The sequence below is a fragment of the Canis lupus genome, chromosome 24 (assembly GCF_048164855.1).
Source record: "Canis lupus baileyi chromosome 24, mCanLup2.hap1, whole genome shotgun sequence".
NCBI classification, from domain to species: Eukaryota; Metazoa; Chordata; class Mammalia; order Carnivora; family Canidae; genus Canis; species Canis lupus.
Genome location: NC_132861.1, coordinates 1,035,852 through 1,052,163, shown reverse-complemented (window position 1 = coordinate 1,052,163; position 16,312 = coordinate 1,035,852). Strand labels below are relative to the sequence as shown.

Sequence of the window (16,312 nt, the reverse complement as noted above, 5' to 3'; positions counted from 1 at the left end):
GTTGCAATCACTGATCATAGATCCACGTAACAAATTAAGTAATAATGAGTAAGTTTGAACTGCAAGAAGGACACAGAGACATGAAGTGAGAAATGCTGTTGAAATAAAAATAACACCAAAAGACTTGCTCAATGCACGGTTGCCACAAACTTCAATTTGTAAAAAAAAAAAAATTTGTGTGAAGCCCGATAAAATAAGGTATGTCTATATAAAAAAGTGTTAAAGTGATTAGTTATTAAAGAAAAAAAGGGTTTTTTTCTCATAACATTTATCAAAATAAATTCTCAGATGAATTAAAGGCATAATTGTGAAACAATGAAACTACTGACATATAGTTGATAATATAGGTGAATTTTATATGAACATGGATAGAGAAAGCCTTTTTAAGCATAAAAGTCATAATGATATCACCAAGATGGCAAGAAAAATGATCTTCTCCAGTTCCCTCAGAGAAAAACCAACTAGGAGTATCTATAGTCAAGGCATCTTTGTGAAAGTCCTAGAACCAAGGATGAGGCTGGAGTATCTACTTGGCTCAGAAAAAAATAAAATAAAATAATGCATTTGAAGGGTAAAGGGAGCAGTTTTACTTTGACCTAATCACCCTTTCCCAAAACCAGTGTAGTACAGCACAAAGATATACTCCCAGAAACCTCTGATTTCTCCAGTGTGAAAAAGCCCAAAGGAGGGTATCCAGCTTCTCCACTGTTATGAGTGCTTCTAAGGATGCCTACACTTCAGTCTCATCTCACAGGGACCACTGGAGAAATAAATAGCATAAGACTTTCAAGCATCAGAGATGGAGAGGGAGAAAGGGGCTCATAGCAATTAAGGCAGGGATCATGGTAAGCTGTGGTTTGGGGAGTGTAAGTACCTGAACAGAGCTCTTAGCTAAGAGCCAGAGTGAGAGCCATTTGGAGAACCAAAGTGATGGTGCTCACTTCAGCAGCACAAATACTAAAATCGGAATGATACAGAGAAGATTAGCATGGCCCTTGCACAAGGATAACATGCAGCATTCCATATTTTTTCAACTTCTGGTCTTTGGCCTTGTCAGAATCATCTAGGGTGAAATTTACTTAGGTCATGGTTGATATTCTTGACTCAGCCCGCTCATACAGCCACTCTGCACTTAGCAAAATGACTAGAAGGAAGAATTCAACACAAAAGAAAGAATCAGAAACAGTACTCTCTGCCACAGAGTTACAGAATTTAGATTACAATTCAGTATCAGAAAGTCAATTCAGAAGCACAATTATAAAGCTACTAGTAGCTCTGGAAAAAAAGCATAAAGGATTCAAGAGACTTCATAACTGCAGAAATTAGATCTAATCAGGATGATATTAAAAATCAATTAAATGAGATGCAATCCAAACTGGAGGTCTTAATGATGAGGGTTAATGAGGTAGAAGAAAGAGTGAGAGATATACAACACAAGTTTATGGCAAGGAGGAAGCTGAGGAAAAAAGAGAAAAACAATTAAAAGACCATGAGGAAAGGTTAAGGGAAATAAATGATAGTCTGAGAAGGAAAAATCTACATATTGAACAAATCATAGCTGAGAACTTCCCTAATTTGGAGAGGGAAACAGGCATTCAGATCCAGGAGATAGAGATATCCTCTATCAATAAAATAAAATAAAATAAAATAAAATAAAATAAAATAAAATCAATAAAAACCGTTCAACACCTCAACATTTAATAGTGAAACTTGCAAATTTCAAAGATAAGGAGAAAATCCTTAACGTGGTAAGAGACAAGAGATCCCTAACTTATATGGGGAAAAATATCAGATTAACAGCAGACCTCTCCACAAAGACCTGGCAGACCAGAAAGGGCTGGCAGGATATATTCAGGGTCTTAAATGAGAAGAACATACAGCCGAGAATACTCTATCCAGCAAGGCTCTCATTCATAATAGAAGGAGAGATAAAGAGCTTCCAAGAGATGCAGAAACTGGAAGAATATGTGACCACTAAACTAGCTCTGCAAGAAATATTAAGGGGGACCCTGTAAAATAAATAGGAATCCCAAAGAACCTACCCACAAAAACAAGGACTGAATAGGTATTATGATGACACTAAGTTCATATCTATCAATAGTTACTCTGAACATGAATGGGCTAAATGATCCCATCAAAAGACACAGGGTTTCAGGCTGGATAAAAAAGCAAGACCCATCCATTTGCTGTCTACAAGAGACTCATTTGAGACCTAAGGACACCTCCAACCTGAAAATGAAAGGGTGGAGAACCATTAACATTCAAATGGTCCTCAAAAGAAAGCTGGGGTGGCAATCCTCCTATCAGATAAAGGTTATCCCAAAGACTGTAGTAAGAGATGAAGAGGGACACTATGTCATACTCAAAGGGTCTATCCAACAAGAAGACCTAACAATCATGAATATTTATGCCCCTAATGTGGGAGCTGCCAAGTATATCAAACAATTAATAACCAAAGTAAAGACATATTAAATTATAATACACTAATAGTAGGAAACTTCAACCTAGCACTTGCGGCAAATGACAGATCTTCTAAGCACATCACCAAAGAAACAAGAGCTTTAAATGATACACTGGATCATATGGATTTCACAGATATCTACAGAACTTTAGGTCCAAACACAACTGAACACACATTCTTCTCAAGTGCACATGGGACTTTCTCTGGAATAGACCATATTGGCTTACAAACCAGGTCTCAGGCAATACCAAAAGATTGGGATTGTTCCCTGCATTTTTTCAGACCACCATGCTTTGAAACTTAAACTCAATCACAAGAAGGAATCTGGAAGAAACTCAAACACATGGAGGTTAAAGTGCAGCCTGCTAAAAGATGAAAGAGTCAACCAGGAAATTAGAGAAGAATTTAAAAAGATTCATGGAAACTAATGAGAATGAAGATACAACCATTCAAAATCTTTGGGATACAGCAAAAGCAGTCCTGAGAGGGAAATACATCACAATATAAGCATCCCTCAAAAAATTGGAAAAAACAAATACACAAGCTAACCTTGCACCTAAAGGAACTACAGAAAGGACAGCAAATAAACCTATACCAAGTAGAAGAAGAGAGTTAATAAAGATTCGAGCAGAACTCAATGAAGTAGAGACCAGAAGAACTGTAGAACAGATCAACAAAACCAGGAGTTGGTTCTTTGAAAGAATTTGTAAGAGAGATAAACCATTATTCAGTCTATTGAAAAGAAAGGAGAAAGGACTCAAATTATAATATTATGAATGAAAGGTGAGAAATCACAACCAATACCAATGAAATACAAAATTTAAAATTAAAAAAATATGTAATTTTATATATATATAATAATAAAAATATAATATTTTAATAAAGCAATTTATTTATACACCAATAAATTAGTCAATCTAGAAGAAACATACACATTTCTGGAAAACCACAAACGACCAAAACTGGAACAGGAAGAAACAGAAAACCTGAACAAGCCAATAACCAGGGAGGAAATTGAAGCAGTCATCAAAAACCTCCCAAGACACAAAAGTCCAGGGCCAGATGGCTTCCCAGGGGAATTCTATTAAATATTTAAAGAAGAAACAAAACCTATTCTACTAAAGCTGTTCTGAAAGATAAAAAGGGACGGAATACTTCCAGACTCATTTTATGAAGGCAGCATCACCTTAATTCCAAAACCAAAGACCCCACCAAAAAGGAGAATATAGACCAATATCCCTGATTAACACAGTTGCAAAAATTCTCAAAAATATACTAGCCAATAGGATCCAACAGTACATTAAGAAGATTATTCACCGTGACTAAGCAGGATTTATCCCTGGAATGCAAGGCTGGTTCAACGCTCTTAAAACAATCAACGTGATAGATCATATCAACAAGAGAAAAAACAAGAGCCATATGATACTCTCAATAGATGCAGAGAAAACATTTTTAAAAAGATTTTATTTCTTCATGAGACACACACATACACACACAGAGAGAGAGAGAGAGGCAGAGACACAGGCAGAGGGAGAAGCAGGCTCCACGTAGGGAGCCCAAGGTGGATTCGATCCTGGGACTCCAGGATCAGGCCCTGGGCTGTAGGAGGCGCTAAACCACTGAGCCACCCAGGGGGCCCCAGAGAAAGCATTTGACAAAATACAGCATCCATTCCTGATCAAAACTCTTCAGAGTGTAGGGAAGGAGGGAATATTCCTCACCACCTTAAAAGTCATCTATGAAAAGCACACAGCAAATATCATTCTCAATGGTTGGAAATACTGAGAGCCTTTCCCCTAAGATCAGGAACACGACAAGGATGTCCACTCTCACCATTGCTATTCAACATTCAATTGAAGTCCTAGCCTCAGCAATCAGACAACAAAAAGAAATAAAAGGCATTGAAATTGCAAAGAAGTAGTCAAACTCTCCCTCTTCACAGATGACATGGTAAGGTACCTATAAAACCCAAAGACTCTACCCCAAGATTGCTAGAACTCATACAGCATTTCGGCAATGTGGCAGGATACAAAATCAATGCTCAGAAGTCAGTGGCATTTCTATACAGTAATAATGAGACTGAAGAAAGAGAAATTAATCAATACCAAAATCCCATTCAGGCTTATTGCACCCAAGCATAAGATACCTAGGAATAAACTTAACCAAAGTGATAAAGGATGTATACCCTAAAAACTACAGAATGCTTCTGAAAGAAATTGAGGAAGCCACAAAGAGATGGAAAATATTCCATGCTCATGGATTGGAAGAATTAATACTGTGAAAATTTCTCTGCTACCCAGGGCTATTTACACATTTAATGCAATCCCTATCAAAATACCATAGACTTTCTTCAGAGAGTTGGAACAAATCATCTTCAGGTTTGTGTGGAATCAAAAAAAGACCCTGAATAGCCAGGGGAATTTTGAAAAAGAAAACCAGAGCAGGGGGCATCACAATGTTGGATTTCAAGTTGTACTACAAAGCTGTGATGATCAAGACAAGACAGTGTGGTACTGGCACAAAAACAGACACGTAGATCAGTGGAACAGAATACAGAACCCAGAAACGGGCCCTCAACTCTATGGTCAACTAATATTCAACAAAGCAGAAAAGACTATCTCCTGGAAAAAGGACAGTCTCTTCAATAAATGGTGCTGGGAAAATTGGACAGCCATGTGCAGAGGAGTGAAACTAGACCATTCTCTTACACCATACACAAAGATAAACTCAAAATGGATGAAAGATCTAAATATGAGACAAGAATCCATCCAAATCCTAGAGGAGAACACAGGCAACACCCTTTTTGAACTTGGCCACAGAAACTTCTTGCAAGATACATCTGTGAAAGCAAGGGAAACAAAAGCAAAAATGAATTCTTGGGCCTTCATCAAGATAAAAACTTCTGCGCAGCAAAAGAAACAGTCAACAAAACTAAAAGACAACCTACAGAATGGGAGAAGATATTTGCAAATGACATATCAGATAAAGGGCTAGTATCCAAGATCTAAAAAGAACTTAGTAAACTCAACAGCAAAGAAACAAACAATCCAATCATGAAATGGGCAAAAGACATGAACAGAAATCTCACAGAGGAAGACATAGACAAGCACATGAGAAAATGCTCTGCATCACTTGCCATCAGGGAAGTACAAATCAAAACCACAATGAGATACCACCTCCCACCAGTGAGAATGGGGAAAATTAACAAGGCAGGAAACAACAAATGTTGGAGAGGATGCGGAGAAAAGGGAACCCTCTTACACTGTTGGTGGGAATGTGAACTGGTGCAACCACCCGGGAAAACTGTGTGGAGGTTCCTCAAAGAGTTCAAAATAGAGCTGCCTTATGATTCAGCAATTGCACTGCTTGGGGTTTTACCCCAAAGATACAGATGCAGTGAAAGACCGAGACACCTGCACCCCAATGTTTATAGCAGCAATGTCCACAGTAGCCAAACTGTAGAAAGAGCTTCAGTGCCCATTAAAAGATTAATGGATAAAGAAGATGTGATCTATATACACAATGGAATATTACTCAGCCATTTAAATGACAAATACCCTCCATTTGTTTCAATGTGGATAGAACTGGAGGGTATTATGCTGAGTGATGTAAGTCAATCGGAGAAGGACAAACATTATATGGTTTCATTCATATGGGGAATATAAAAAATAGTGAAAAGGATTAAAGCAGAAAGGAGAGAAAATGCGTTGGAAATATCAGAGAGGGAGACATAACATGAGAGATTCCTAATTCTGGGAAACAAGGGGTAGTGGAAGGGGAGGTGGGTGAGGAAATGCGGTGACTAGGTGATGGGCACTGAGGATGGCATTTGATGGGAAGAGCACTTGGTGTTATACTATATGTTGGCAAATCAAACTCTAATAAATAAAAAATATACAAAAAAAATGAGAAGCGAAGAAAAAAAAAGTGATGACACCCCAACCCAACTGGCTGGGTTTGGTTCTGTGTGTCCACCTAAAGGTCTCTATAAGGAATGCCTGGGTGGCTCAGTGGTTTAGCGCCTGCCTTCGGCCCAGGGCATGATCCTGGAGTCCTGGGATCAAGTTCCGCATCAGGCTCCCTGCATGGAGCCTGCTTCTCCCTCTGCCTGTGTCTCTGCCTCTCTCTGTGTGTCTTTAATGAATAAATAAATAAAATCTTTAAAAAACAAAACAAACAAAAAAACAAAGGTCTCTATAGACAGAGCCATCTTACAGCCTGCTCACACAGGGAAGGAAGTCAGCAAACCCACCCAGTGTGGTACACTGCCTCACCTAGGAGCCTAATCAATGATCTATGAGAGGTCACACAGCCCAGGCTATGACCTCACCTAGACAAAGAGCCAACCCAGTAGCTCTGTTCAATTGTTGAGCAGAGACTACAGCCCTTCTTATTCAGGACACCTCAATAGTGACCATGGACATCCTTGGAGCTCAACATACAGGACACAGAGCATAGCCAATGGCCCTGTCCAGCACTAGAACCCAGCCCACAGCCTTGCCTGATTGCTGAGCACAGCCTGAGGTCCCCCTTAATCCCAAAGAGACTTTACCTGAATGCCGAGTCATGCCAGAGGCACATCTGGATTGGGGGCACAGCCTGCGCTCTCACCCTACCAGGGCCAATTGCAGACCCAGCCTACAGCCCCACTCATAAGCAAAGTAAAAACTAGTAGCACCACTCTGCCTGTGACTCCAGCCCACCAGAGGTGAATGCTGATCCAGCTAATGGCTCCACCTGACCATGAAGCCAATACATAGCCACTCAACCAGGGAGCCAGCCAGCAAGCAGCCCAATCTGAATGCCAAGCTGAGTCATCAGGCTCACCTAACCAAAGAGCTCAGCCAGGAGTACTCCTATCTCAGAGAAGAGACAGAAGCCTCACCAAATTAGAGACCCTAACAGTAAGCCCCTCCTGCCCTCAGTTACTTCCATCTGACCCATCCAAGCCCCACAGTGAACTATTATTGGTTTAAAAGAGAATGCTGAAACTATAAGATAGGGTACATAAGCCTCACGGCACTAACAAAGAAAAACCCTGTAGTAGATGAGCAAAGTATTGAGATAGAAGAATCAAAGCACACCACCACAAAGGGTCATCAAATCAGAAAAATAAGACAGGAAGGGACAAATAAGAGAATATAGGAATTACAAAACAATCAGAAAAAAACAATTAACAAAAGTTAAAAAAGAAAAGAATACAATTAACAAAATGGCCATAGTAAGGCCCTACCTATCAATAATTACTTTAACATAGGTGGATGAAATTCTCCAATCCAAAAACCTAGAGAGGCTGGGATGGTTAAAAAATAAAATAAAATAAAAAAAACAGGAAACTAGATCCAACAATATGCTGTCTACAAGAGATTCACTATAGTTTTAAAGACACACATAGATTGAAAGTGAAGGGATAGAAAACATTCCATACAAATGGTAACCAAAAGAGAGGAGGAATGGCTATACTTCTATCAGAAATAGAGTAAGTTTCAAATAGTCACAAGAGACAAAGAATGTCACTGTATAATGATAAAAGGATTAGTTCACAAACAAGCCATAATAATTGCAAATATGTATGCATCCAACATCAGAACATCCAAATATATAAAGCAAATAATAACAGAGCTGCATGGAGAAATAAACAACAATACAATAAGAAGGGTTTTAATATTCCATACCCAATAATTGATGGATTACTCAGACAGAAAATCAATAAGGAAAGAGCACTACAGTGTTATCTGACTGTATATACACATGATTGCATATAACATATGACTATATGATCATATATTGTTATTCAACACTAGATAGTGATATGTGAAAAACACTATAGATCAAATAGACGTAGCAGACATATATAGAACATTCCACCCAACAGCAGCAGAATACACATTCTTCTCAAGTGCAGACAGAACACGTTCCAGGACAGATCATATGTTTAGACACAAAAAAGTCTTAACAAATTCAAGAAAATTAAAATTATATCACATGTCTTTTCTGACCACTATATAGATACCAATAAGAAGAGGAAAGTTGGGAAATTCACAAACATAGAAATCAAAACACACTACTGAACAAACTATGGATCAAAGGAGAAATTAAAAAATCTTGATATAAATGAAAATGGAAATATAACATGCCAAAATTTATGGAATGCATTAAAAGCTGTTCTAAGAGGAAAGTTTACAATCATAAACACCTACATTAAACAAAGAAATATCTCACATAAACAATCAAACTTTACAACTCAAGGAGCTTGAACTAAGGTCAATGGTAACAGAAGAAAAAATAATTAGGATTAGAATAGAAAAAATGAAACACAGAAGAATAAAACAAAAGACTAACAAAACTAAAAAAAAATTTTTTTAAAGAATTAGTTTTTTTTTAAAAAAACTACACAAAATTGACAAGCCTTTCACTAGGCTAACCAAGAAAAAGAGAAAAGACTCAAATGAATAAAATTATCAATAAAAGAGGGATATTACAATTGAAACATCATTCCAAAATATCAGAAGAGGGCAGCCTGGGTGGCTTAGCAGTTTAGCACCTGCTTTGGCCCAGGGCCTGATCCTGGAGACCAGGGATCGAGTCCCACATCAGGTTCCCTGCATGGAGCCTGCTTCTCCCTCTGCCTGTGTCTCTGCCTCTCCCTCTCTCTCTGGCTCTCATGAATGAATAAATAAAATCTTTTTTTTTTAAATAAAATCTTTTAAATATATATATATATATGTATGTATATCAGAAGAGACTATGATAAGCAATTATATACCAATGAATTGGATAATCTAGAAGAAATTGTACATTTCTAGAAACATACAACCTAACAAGACTGAAGCAAGAAAAAAAAACAATATCTGAGCAGAATAAATATGAGAAAAGCCATTGAATCAGTAATCAAAAACCTCCCAACACAGAAAAGTCCAGGACAAGATGGTTTTACTCATGGATTCTACCAAACACTGGTGAATTTAAAAAATCAAAGCCAATCCTTCTGAAATCCTTCCAAAAAATTGAAGAAGAGGGAATACTCCCAAATTCACTTTATAAGACCTCCACTATCCAGATACAAAAGGCATATAGATACTAAAGGCCCAATAGCCCGATGAACATAAATGCAAAAATTCACAACAAAATACTAGTTAATAAAGTTAGCACATTAAAAGGATGATATGCCACGAAGATGGGATTTATCCCTAGGATGCAAAGAAGGCTCAACAAACACAAGTCAATAAACATGATACATTAATATATCATTGGATAAAAATCACACAATCCTCATAGCAAAAGCATAATAAAAGCATTTCATAAAATGCAACATGACAAAAATAAAGCCCATATGTAATATAATTAAAACTTCTGGAAGAAAATATAGGGTTAAAAACTCCTTGATGTTGGTCTTGGTAATGAGTTTTTGCATAGAACACCAAAAGCACAAGCAACAAAGCAAAAATAAACAAGTGGCTCTACATCAAACTAAAAAAGTTATCTTTACAGCAAAAGAAATTATTAACAAAGTACTTAATAACAGAATAATAATGGTGACACAAAGAATAGGAGAAAATACTTGTAGACCATATGTCTGATAAGGCATTAATTTCCAAAATATTTAAGGAACTTCTACAACTCGATACTTAAAAAAACAACAAAAAAACCCAAATAATTCAATTAAAAAAGGGGCGAAGGACCTGAGCTGATATTTTTCCAAAGAAGATATCCACATGTCCAAGAGGTACATGAAGTTGTGCTTAACATCAGTAATTACCAAGAAATACAAATCAAAAACACAAAAAGATATCACCTCACACTTGTGAGAATGACTATCATCAAGAAGACAACATATGCTGGAAAGGAAGTGGAGAAAAGGAAATACTTCTGCGCTGTCAGTGGGAATGCAAATTGGTGCAGTAGGTATGAAAACAGTATGAAGGATTCTCAAAAAATTTAATACAGATTCTCAAAAAATTAAATACTCTATATGATCTACCAATCCCACTTCTGGGTATATATACCTAAAGGAAATGAAATTAGTATCTTTTTTAAAAATTTTTTTATTTATTTATGATAGTCACAGAGAGAGAGAGAGGCAGAGACACAGGCAGAGGGAGAAGCAGGCTCCACGCACCGGGAGCCCGACGTGGGATTCGATCCCGGGTCTCCAGGATTGCGCCCTGGGCCAAAGACAGGCGCCAAACCACTGCGCCACCCAGGGATCCCTGAAATTAGTATCTTTAAGAGATGCCTGCATCCCTATGTTCACTGCAGCATGGTTCACAATAGCCAAGACATATAAAGAACCCTAAGTCTCCACTGACAGATGAATGGACTAAGAAAGTATGGTGCATAATACCGACATATATTCAAATACAGGTGTGGGCACACAGGAATACTAAAAAAGAAAAAATCTTGGGACACCTGGGTGGCTCATTTGGTTAAGCATCTATCTGCTTTTGGCTCAGTTCACAATCCCAGGGTACTGGGATCAAGCCCCACATCAGGCTCCTTGCTCAGTGGGAAGCTTGCTTCTCCCTTTCTCTCTGCCCTCCCCGCCCCCATTTGTGGTCTATCAAATAAATAAATAAAATCTTAAAAAAAAAAGAAATCCTGCCATTTGGAACCACATGGATGTATCTTGAAGTCATTATGCTAAGAGAAATATGTTAGACAGAGAAAGATAAATGCTGTATGATCTCACTTACATGTGGAATTTATAAAATCAAACTCATAAAAATAGACAATAAAAAGGTGTCACCTGGGAGAAGGGCTTGGAGAGATGGAGGAAATGGTTACAAGATAAATAACTACTAGGGGTAAAATACACAGGATGGTGACTACAGTTAACAGTAATGTATTGTATATATGAAAGCTCCTAAGAGAGTAGATCTTAAATGTCCTCACCACATTCTCTTAAAAAAAAGGTAGCTGTGACATGATGAATGTGTTAATCAACTTTCCTGTAGTAATCATTTCACAATATAATCACATTGTACACCTTAAATTTACATGTTATATGTCATTCATGTGTCAATAAACCTAATGAAAAATATCATTCTGGAAAAAATAACAAAAAGATAAACTATAAAGGACACCCTGGCAGACATAACTATGCACAACCTAAAAACTAGGAAGGGTGAAAACATGAAAAACTAATAAAAGGTCAATAAAACTTGTGGAAAATCTTTGCAACTTTCACAACAAATAAAAAAATACCTCGATGCTTTAAAAGATTAAGTCAGTAAGAAGAATAATAAGCATTACACACTGAAAACCAAGCAAAAAGCACAAATAGGAAATATAGATACACACAGAAATATAACTACACAAGGCACGCATGCACACAAACTTGATCAACCTGCTTAGCATTAAAGAATTGGAGAAAATATACAGTTACCTCCTACTTTAACCATATTTTCAGACTGAAACAATGAAAAAAATAATTAGACAGTGTTTGGCAAGCATACAGAAAAACAGACACAGTCATGTATTGCTTGTGAAAAAAAGGTACATTATTGAAGAGTAATTTAAAATCATAAATCAGGGATCCCTGGGTGGCGCAGTGGTTTAGCGCCTGCCTTTGGTCCAGGGCGCGATCCTGGAGACCCGGGATCGAGTCCCACGTCGGGCTCCCGGTGCATGGAGCCTGCTTCTCCCTCTGCCTGTGCCTCTGCCTCTCTCTCTCTCACTGTGTGCCTATCATAAATAAATAAAAAATTTAAAACAATAAAATCATAAATCAAATGGTTTAAAAATGAATATCAATTAAAAATTCTACTCTGTATTTTCTTTTACTCTTAGGATATAATTTGCAATGTGTGCAAACCTGTATACTGTTCAGTAAAGACTCTTTAAATTTGTGTACAATCGAAAGCAACTCCTAAATCAATAGTGAGGAACTGAATTAGTGAATGGTGGTACATCCATTTGATGGAATACTATTGGCCCAAACAAAATATTGGTGAATAGGTGTTTAAAAATTATATATAAAATTAAAGCAAATTAATTGAAAACAGTGTTGCTTTTATTTATTGTATTAATTGAAAGCAACGTGGTAGATTGTAAAGACACACACAATGTTTTTATCATGAGGGTATAAGCAGCATTGATGTGGTTTACCTTTTCTACCTATATTTAAACATTTTCCTACAATAAAAATGAATTTCGTCTTTTGTGGTAAAAGGAAAGATTTTTTTAGAAATAAAAATAAATTCTTAAAAAGAGTCAGTATGTGGTCTTTATCCATAGTATTATCTTAGTTCATTTGTATTATCCAGTAACATCCAAAAGTAAAGACTCCCTTCAAGTATTATTTTTTTTTTAAATGGAAAGGTCCTCTTTTTTTCTTTTTTTTTATTTATTTATGATAGTCACAGAGAGAGAGAGAGAGAGAGAGAGAGAGGCAGAGACACAGGCAGAGGGAGAAGCAGGCTCCATGCACCAGGAGCCCGACATGGGACTCGATCCCGGGTCTCCAGGATAGCGACCTGGGCCAAAGGCAGGTGCCAAACTGCTGCGCTACCCAGGGTTCCCCCCTTCAAGTATTATTAAAGACATACACACCCAAGATAGACCTGAAGACTTGTAAGTTACCTGAGTCTCCCAATGGACCTCTCTTTCAGCAAGTAACATTTTCCCCGAGGCATTACACATCAATTCTGCGTATGCTGGTTCCATGTGTGATTAAGTTTTCTCTTCTCACGGAGTAGATGCTCCAAAAACACATGCCTAACCTAACAAATTATGTGCCTAGCCAAGGCCATCTCTGCAATCTTTCAGGCCAGAAAGCTCTTTGATGTCTCCTCTAGATTTGTCTAACACATCTGTGCAGGAAATAGAATAAAACTACATTTTTTTTCATTTTAATATAGTGAAAGGAAAAGCATATTTAAAAATTATACCATGAAAATGAATTTTTAATTAACTTCTGAATGCAGTTATAACCATGACATAAAATTATTTTATTATTAAAAAGTGATCTTGGCCATGTCTATGTCTTCCTCTGTGAGATTTCTGTTCATGTCTTTTGCCCATTTCATGATTGGATTGTTTGTTTCTTTGCTGTTGAGTTGAATAAGTTCTTTATAGATCTTGGAAACTAGCCCTTTATCTGATACGTCATTTGCAAATATCTTCTCCCATTCTGTAGGTTGTCTTTTAGTTTTGTTGACTGTATCCTTTGCTGTGCAAAAGCTTCTTATCTTGATGAAATCCCAATAGTTCATTTTTGCTTTCGTTTCTTTTGCCTTCGTGGATGTATCTTGCAAGAAGTTTCTGTGGCTGAGTTCAAAAAGGGTGTTGCCTGTGTTCTCCTCTAGGGTTTTGATGGAATCTTGTCTCACATTTAGATCTTTCATCCATTTTGAGTTTATCTTTGTGTATGGTGCAAGAGAGTGGTCTAGTTTCATTCTTCTGCATGTGGATGTCCAATTTTCCTAGCACCATTTATTGAAGAGACTGCCTTCCTTCCAGTGGATAGTCTTTCCTCCTTTATCGAATATTAGTTGACCATAAAGTTCAGGGTCCACTTCTGGGTTCTCTATTCTGTCCCATTGATCTATGTGTCTGTTTTTGTGCCAGTACCACACTGTCTTGATGACCACAGCTTTGTAGTACAACCTGAAATCTGACACTGTGATGCCCCCAGCTATGGTTTTCTTTTTTTAAATTCCCCTGGCTATTCAGGGTCTTTTCTGATTCCACACACATCTTAAAATAATTTGTTCTAACTCTCTGAAGAAAGTCCATGGTATTTTGTTAGGGATTGCATTAAATGTGTAAATTGCCCTGGGTAACATTGACATTTTCATAATATTATTTCTACCAATCCATGAGCATGGAATATTGTTCCATCTCTTTGTGTCTCCCTCAATTTCTTTCAGAAGTGTTCTATAGTTTTTAGGGTATAGATCCTTTATCTCTTTGGTTAGGTTTATTCCTAGGTATCTTATGCTTTTGGGTGCAATTGTAAATGGGATTGAGTCCTTAATTTCTCTTTCTTCAGTCTCATTGTTAGTGTATAGAAATGCCATTGATTTCTGGGCATTGATTTTGTATCCTGCCATGCTACCAAAGACATGGCCAACATGCACATGAGAAAATGCTCGGCATCACTTGCCATTAGGGAAATACAAATCAAAACCACAATGAGATACCACCTCACACCAGTGACGATGAGGAAAATTAACAAGGCAGGAAACCACAAATGTTGGAGAGGATGTGGAGAAAAGGGAACCCTCTTATACTGTTGGTGGGAATGTGAACTGGTGCAGCCACTCTGGGAAACTGTGTGGAGGTTCCTCAAAGAGTTAAAAATAGACCTGCCCTACGACCCAGCAATTGCACTGCTGGGGATTTACCCCAAGGGTACAGATGCAATGAAAGGCCAGGACACCTGCACCCCGATGTTTCTAGCAGCAATGTCCACAATAGCCAAACTGTGGAAGGAGCCTCGGTGTCCATTGAAAGATGAATGGATAAAGAAGATGTGGTTTATGTATAGAATGGAATATTACTCAGCCATTAGAAACGACAAATACCCACCATTTGCTTCAACGTGGATGGAACTGGAGGGTATTATGCTAAGTGAAGTAAGTCAATCGGAGAAGGACAAACATTGTATGTTCTCATTCATTTGGGGAATATAAATAATAGTGAAAGGGAATATAAAGGAAGGGAGAAGAAATGTGTGGGAAATATCAGAAAGGGAGACAGAACATAAAGACTCCTAACTCTGGGAAACGAACTGGGGGTGATGGAAGGGGAGGAGGGTCGGGGGTGGGGGGTGAATGGGTGATGAGCACTGAGGGGGGTACTTGACGGGATGAGCACTGTGTGTTATTCTGTATGTTGGTAAATTGAACACCAATAAAAAATAAATTTATTATTAAAAAATAAAAAATAAAAGGTTAAAAAAATGAAAAAAATGTAAATGGTCTAACAGCTCTAATCAAAAGATAAAAGGGTGGCAGAATGGATAAGAAAAACAATATCCATTGGGGTCATGTTGGTGGCTCAGTGGCTGAGCATCTGCCTTTGGCTCAGGTCATGATCTCTGGGTTTTGGGTTTGAGTCCTGGATCAGGCTCCCCACAGCAAGCCTGCTTCTCCATCTATGTCTCTGCCTCTATCTGTTTATCTCTCATGAATAAGTAAAATATTAAAGAAAAGAAAAACAATATCCATCTAAAGATGCCAACAGGAGTCTCACTTCAGACCTAAAGACTCATAAAGATTGAAAATGAAGGATTAAAAAAAATTCACCATACAAGGAAAAGCAAAACAACAACAACAACAACAACAACAAACAACAAAACAGTCCAGGATGGCAATACTTATATCAGACAGGACAGACTTTAAAACAAAGAGAGTAGCAAGAGACAAAGATGGTCATTACAAAATAATAAAGGGATTAATCCATAAGAGGATATGGCAATTATAAATATCTTGATCATATGCTATAAAACTAGAAATAAATCACAAGAAATAAGTGAAAATGTCACAAATATATGGAGACTCAACAACATACTACCAAACAGTCAACAGGGTAATTAAAGGAGAAATAACAAAATGCATAGACACAAATATAAATGACAACACAATGGTCCAAAATTTTGGGAAGGCAGCAAAAGCAGTTCTAAGAGAGAAATATATAGGGTTATCAGCCTACCTCAAGAATCAAAATAAAGCTCCAATAAACAATTTAACATGTCTACGGAACTAGAAAAATCCCAAGTATTTTTCAAAGAACTACAACAAATAATACTGAAATTTGTAGGAAACCACAAAAGACTGAATAGCCAACACAATCTTGAGAGCGAATAACAAAAGCTAAAAGTGTCATGGTTCCAGATTTCAAGATATA

At 37.4% G+C, this 16,312-nt stretch overlaps 1 pseudogene; it reads left to right on the top strand.

Annotated features, from left to right (window-relative positions):
• Positions 1 to 933: 933 nt before the first annotated feature.
• Positions 934 to 1,030, top strand: LOC140616675 (U6 spliceosomal RNA; annotated as a pseudogene).
• Positions 1,031 to 16,312: the final 15,282 nt, after the last annotated feature.